Genomic DNA, 7475 nt, shown 5'->3' with positions numbered 1-7475 from the left:
ATGGGAGGGGTCTGGCATGTGGAAGGATTTAGAGATCAGTGATGTGGGCGTTTTTGGAAGTGGGGAGCTGCCTGTTTCATTTGTACTGGGCCCCAATATTTCTGATGCCAGGCCTGACTGCCAAATATAAGGATAATAGAAATTAGAATAGAGTTCCTCTGGGACTAATATCCATATATTTAACAGATCAGGGTGCTTTATGCAATATTAATCTTGTTAAGTAAATCTTTCATTTTAATTCAAATATTCAAATACATTTTTGTTTATTTTAACGGCGAGAGGTGAAGATTTACAACCAGAAAGAGACCCAATAAATGTACATTTTTAAGATAAAGGATTTTCTGTCTGATACACTCCCTATATTATCCTCTCAGCTTCAGACTCCAGTTCTTATGCCACAGCCCCACTCTATACAACAGGAGACATGTGGTCCACGTGACTCTTTAAAAGTTCTGAACTTGTGGTCATGTGACTGCTGGTCAGAGGCCCACACTAAATAGCAGCTCTGCTATTTAAACCTGCTCTGTGCACAGACTATTAGGCTCCATTCCTGTACTCCAGTGTTCCTGTGCATCTTATGGCTGATATCTGTGAATGATGACTCAGACCGTTCCTAAGCTTTCTTCTGCTTGTCATTTGGTACTGCTTCTGTTCCTGTTTGTTGCTGACCCGGCTAAATCTGACACTGCTTCCTGTTATTCTATTTGTCATTCTGCAGTTCATTTGTGTACCAGTCTGGGCTACATTACACAGTGCCTTCTTGCTGTCTGATTCCAGCTCATTTCGTCTGGAGGCAGGGCAGTGGGGATCCTTTGTGACCCATGGTTAGAATCTGCACCTCTGTTACTGCAAGCACTAATCCAGGTTGACGAAAAGTGAATACACTAAATCCACTAGAATTGTGATACAGTCAGAATTCAAATATTGACGATATCCACAGATCAGTCACAAGATTAAAACCACCTAATATTGTGTAGGTGTCCCTCATGCCACCAAAGCAGCTCTTACCCATCGAGGCATGGACTTCACAAAGCTGCTGAACGTGTCCTGTGGTATCTGGCACCAAGACGGTAGTAGCAGATCCTTTAAGTCCTGTAAGTTGTGAGGTGGGGCCTCCATGGCACAGATTTGTTTTTCCAGCACATCCCACGGATGCTCATTCGGATTGAGATCTGGGAAACTTGGAGGTCAAGTCAACACCATGAAGTCTTTGTCATGTTCCTCAAACCATTCAGGAACAATTTTTGCAGTGTGGCAGGGCACATTGTCCAACTGAAAGAGGCTATTGCCATAAGGGAATATAGTAGCCATGAAGGGGTGTACTTGGTCTGCAACAATGTTTAGGTAAATAGTATGTGTCAAAGTAACATCCACATGAATGCCAGTACCCAAGGTTTCCCAGCAGAACATTGCCTAGATCATCACAGTGCCTCCGCCGGCTTGTCTTCTTCCCTTAGTGTATACTAGTGCCATCTCTTCCCCAGGTAAACGACGCACACACACCCGGATGTCCACGTGATGTAAAAGAATTCCAATGCTCCATGGTCAAGTAGTGACGCTCACCTGCCCATTTTAGGGATTTTTGGTGGCGGACAGGAGTCAGCATTGGCACTCTGATGTTACACATTGCACCAGCTAAACCTGCATTATGGTCACTGTTCTCACCTGTTCCCTCTTTCTGCATTCACTTGCTGGGCTGAACTGAGCAGGCACACACCTTGTCTGGTCAATACTTCCTGCATTATTTTGATTGGCTAATTGCCTGTCAGCTCTGTCTATTTAAAACACCTGCTTCTCTACCAGTTTGCCAGATTTTCAGGTCTACTGTCCTGTTCAGATGTCCTGTTCCCTGGCTCCTGTTTGCTACCTGTTCTCTGAAATCTCCAGCACATCTATCCGCAGATCATCACAGCCTCTGTGACTACTCCACTACCCTGTGGTAACCCTCCGCAGATTATTGCAACCTGTTCTCTGAAGTCTCCAGCACATCTATCCGCAGATCATCACAGCCTTTTGACTACGCCTCTACCCTCTGGTAATGCTCTTCAGATTATTGCTACCTATTCTCTGAAGTCTTCAGCACATATATCTGCCGATCATCACAGCCTCTGAAACTAATCCGCTATCCTGTGGTAATGCTCTGCAGATTATTGTTACCTGTTCACTGAGTCTCCAGCACATCAATCCACAGATCATCACAGCCTCTGTGTCTAATCCACTATCCTCATGGTAAATGCTCTGCTGGTTATTGCTACCATCGCTACCAGCCTCCTGTGTTAATTTGCACACTGCTTTACTGTCTCCTAATCTCTCAGCCACCCTGGTAGTCCTCATCCGAAGCACCTTCAGTTATAGTCCTGGTTCTCTCTACAGTTTCGCTAATCACCTCCTAGGAGAACCACGACATGCGATCAGGCTCGAATCCTGGATGTAAAGCTCCTTGGTTTTTCTTATGTCCTTCTGATGAGTACGTAGACTTCCAATGGCTGTCACAGAAGGTGTCTTCTTGCGTGCCATCACAGCAGTCTGCTGGCTCCACTGTTCCTACTCTATCTCACTTTACTCATTGTAACTTTATATGTCTTATGTCTTAATGTCATATGTCCTATCAATTTTATCTATTTTAATCATATTTCCCATAAATATAGCTTCTTTCTTTTCCCTCTCTATACTCTAACTAATAATAGTGTAATTCCTATCATCTTCTCTCATTAGAGTTATTTTACTCTCAGTGCTCCCCTTCTTCATTTGTTTTATTAGCTATTCTGCAAATCTCTTTTTTCTCTCTTTTACTAGGTCCTACACTCCTATGTTCTCCTATCTCCTACTTTTATATTTATTTTGTGAAGTGTATCTAGTTCTGAATAGACATGCTGACCACTTGGTTAAGTTAGGAACAGCAGCCATGAGCCATTTACTTCTGAGCTCATGTGCATATTACAAAAGATGACAGTTGGACAGAAAATATAAATACATTTCTTAGAACATTCTCCTAATATCTACCTCCATGGAACTATAAAATAAGCCACATATACTACACTAGAATGGTAGAATAAGCATACATACTAAAAGACTGATCAGCCAATAGACATTTTTGGGCTTTCAAACGCTAGAATACAAATACTGTAATGATGTGTACAGGTGTTGCTGCTCTGGAATTTGTGGGAATAAAAAATACAAATAAAGTATGTACATTATTATGCAATTATTACTAATGCTAAAAAAACAGTCAGCTGTAAATAGACTATTTAATTTGATCAGAAAGATGTAAAGAACTCTGGAACCATATCATTTAGTATTTCACTGTATGTAAATGTGAGGATTCCAGAAGCAAAACGGATGCTAAAAATAGCTGGTAACATATGTTTTCCCAGAATGTGTAAACCATAGGTACTATTTTATAGAGATTCAGTGACCTTAGAAGCTAAAGCTATTGTATCATTTTGTATATGAATGCTAAGGGATTTGGGTATACTCTAATATATATTTATAGGTGAAAAGTTAGCTGATCTCCTGATATCTAGAATTTGTACTAGTTGGAATATATTCTCTATTAAGTGATATATTCTATGTCTATCATCAATGAACGACACACATCCATGACTTTTAGCAACAATAATTATATCAGGGGTCACCGTCTATTACTGTTTATAGACATGAAAAGCAAAGATTATTGAACAAGAGCACCTACTGTTTTATTGGATTATATTAGCATGTAAACATAAATATAATTATAAATAAAACATTGAAAATTGGAATCACTAACATGCAAAAATACTGGGGAGAAGGAGGAAGATAGTGTCATAGAATGAAAAGATAAATTGTCTCACAAATTGATCTTTAAATACATTTTAGGATTAGGGTCCGTATGCTAAAATGGATAGCACCAAATCAATCTAAAGACAGAGGTCAATATATATTTTCTTATCCTAGTTTGCTGATTAAGATTAACCTAATTTTAGAATTCGACTATAGTTTAATCAATAATCCTCATTTAACCAGAATTTATATGAAGCTGCCTGATTTTTATTTATTTTTTTTCATTTTAGCTATGCCTCACAAATAGTCATAATGTCATTTCCCTTCTGGTTCACTGCATTTTTATTACCAATGTGCAGATTTAGGCTCAATTCTCTAGTCCTTGATACAGTGCCTTGTAAATACAGCCACCTCAGGGGATTTCCTATTTCCCTACAATGAACTGGATACATTTTAGCAATTTCTAGAGGCTTTAAATATTAAATGACTATTTAAATCCCTTACAAATCGTCACTCATCTGCACGGATTAAATATTCACATCTGGTAGTGCTGTTATCTCCTTTATAAACATTTGATTGCAGATGATGTACATATCACAAAATTATACAGATTACATAAATCTGTTGCTTTTGTTGGTTTCATTCTATGGAAAATAATGTATTTTTCACAGAGGTTTGTGAATTGTGAAACATGTCTTCTTCAGTTATTGCATTTGGAAATGGCAATAGGCAATGATGTTACCCTATGTGATGTAAGGTGATTCCCATCCCAGGCCATGTCATTAAAGGTCAAGACCATCTGAGACCCCCTTTGCCTGAGACATAAAGCTAGAAATTAATTCCCTCTATTTTAGTCTAAAGTATGTTTCTCCCACAGTTATCTAATGCTTGCCAACCTGCTCACCCATCCCCTTGTAGTTTATATATATGTTCTTCTGGCTGGACAGTGGAACTAAAACAGAAATTCCTCTAAGGAGTTAAATACACCTTCAAATGTACACATCTTTCCACCATCATATCCTAGCCCTTCAGCATTAGCTATCTTATTGTCCCCAGGTCTCCACTCCAGCTACATAGAGTCATACCTATAGGTGTCCAGTCTAGACCATCTCCAAAGTCTTAGCCAATAGTAAGCCAGCACACATTGTCCCCAACCTAATTGCCCCCCCTTGAGAGCAGAAATTTATTGGGAGATCAAAGATCATTCCTGGGGGGGGCTCAGGAAAATTTGGATAAGCCAAAGATGGTGATCAAGCTTCATGTCTGGCTGATTCATGTGAGAAGACTTGTGGACAACTGCACAGCCAGTGAATGTTTTTTCGCCACAGCACTTTCTATGGGATTCAGACTTTTGGATTACTAGACTAGTATTCTAACATCATCATCATCATCTATTTATTTATATAGTGCCACTATTTCCACAGCGCTGCACAGAGAACTCATTCACATCAGTCCCTGCCCCATTGGAGCTTACAATCTAAATTCTCTCTCTAACATACACACAAACAGACCGAGAGAGACTAACGGCAATTTAATAGCAGACAATTAACTTATCAGTATGTTTTTGGAGTGTGGGAGGAAACTGGAGCACCTGGAGGAAACCCACACAAACACGAGGAGAACATACAAATTCCACACAGATAAGGCCATGGTCAGGAATCAAACTCATGACCCCAGTGCTGTGAGGCAGAAGTGCTAACCACCAACTAAGTCACAGTGCTGCCCGCAAGCTTGTGTCCCAGACAGGAGCTAAAACTTGGTGATATTACACTGTTGTTGTTTGTGTTTTTCTGTTGTATATAACTTTGTTTAATTTTCCATCACTTGGAATGGGTTAAGATTCCTACCATTCCTTGCTACATAGTCCCTCTATTCCCTTGTCCATTTAAATAGGGATGAAACTAGGCTAGGTTACTGCTCATACACAACTCAGTGGTAACCAGACAAAATTGGGCCAAGGCATAGGCCTTAATTCTAGGTATGCACAGTACCACCCTTCTTGCTCTTTATACTGATGCCAATATCTTTTTTTTATATTTGGGCATGATAGATTTTATGTTCAGTTTTAATAAAAGGGGGCGCATGAATTTTGTTTTAGGCTTCTAGGAATCTTGTCTAAACCACCTCTAATTTTTACTTTTATTGCTACTATATAACATACAATAAAAGGTAGATGATATATTCTTCTTATTTTACAGTGTAACTGTCATGCAGTTTCATAAACCATGCAGCTGGATTATTAACAAACATACCATTATTAAGGAAAAATCACCTATAAACCAGTGCTCCTCCCTTTCTGTGTCATAAATGGTATAGACTTTATTTAAATTAGCTATTGGAGTAGACAGAAATTGGACATTCTAATGCTACTGATCTCACGTGATCATTAACAGCCAATGTACTCAAAGCTGGCAGCAGGATGATGTCACAGGTAATATTTCCAGAGCAAAGTGAGCATGCTTACATTGTTATTTGTACTAATGAATAATAATAGGTACCCAGAAGATGACTACCTCAATTCTGGCATGTGAAATGGTGACTTTAGAAGAAACTTTATAGTAAATGTTTAGTTATGTGTTCTCTGGCCAGACATCTATTTAATGTGCAGATGTGTGTAGATGAAGGGTAGAAGTATATAATATAGCTCCTAACTTTGCATCTGTGCAAACCCTCAAACATGAATCAAGAGAAGAACAAGTGCTGATTTTGAGTGGTGCACATATAGTCCTTATATTTTCTTTGAGATTATTAGTATTTTGAACATGTCCCCTTTATTGCATTAAAATTTAACTTTTATTTGTGAATAAAATAAAAATTATTGATACAACAGTGAAATATTGGTGAATAAATGTATACATTTATTTAAAATTGCTGGGTATGCTTCACAATCTCTTTATTTTATTTGGTTTCCGGATCTCATAATCCGATCAGGAGTTAGAAATACACTTATTATTTCCCAAATTTATTTGATGTATGTTATGGTGATTAATATTCACGCATCATCTGTAATCCCTAATAAGCAGATTCTGCCCTTCCTAATTTATTGGACATACAATATGTCCAGTAATAGGCATCAAAATGTATTATGTATACAAACGACACTGCACAATATATATACTTCTGCAGTGTTTTTTGTTTGTGTGTTTTAAGTTAAAATATTTGTAACAACATTTTTTTAGCTGGAGGATTCCAAACACCTTTAATCCCATCCTTCTACCCTCCACCCCAAAAAGGCATCTCACTGATACTGACAAAGTGACATAAACCACATTAGATGCTTACCATGCATGCTCCAGTTCTTTGTCTTAATTTCTCAAGACATATTTTTCAACTTGGCTCCCTATTTGGTAACTGCATAAGGTTTTATATGGAGGGAGTTAATGGTGATGGACAGTGCATACTTTATATTTTAAAGCTGTATTCACAGTGAACCTGAAAAAAAGCATCCTATTCACAGATCCCTTTATCAGAGCCAAAAGCCATGGTTGTCTGATAATGAGGGGAAGTGTGGCCGTGTGAACTAATGCAAAGCCACACCCCCTTTAATGCGCTATTTTAGAATGGAAAACAAGCAGCACTCTGGGGGTGTACCTTTACGCTTTAGGAATATTTTTACTATTTACACAGGTACAATATAATGTTATTAATGTTGTATCTACCAGGGAAGTGAATTGTAGGAAAATAAACTGTCAAAGTCGAATAATTGGATGAAAGAA

Source organism: Mixophyes fleayi, chromosome 5 (assembly GCF_038048845.1).
Source record: "Mixophyes fleayi isolate aMixFle1 chromosome 5, aMixFle1.hap1, whole genome shotgun sequence".
In the NCBI taxonomy this organism is placed as follows: Eukaryota; Metazoa; Chordata; class Amphibia; order Anura; family Limnodynastidae; genus Mixophyes; species Mixophyes fleayi.
Note: the sequence above shows the minus strand (reverse complement) of the source record.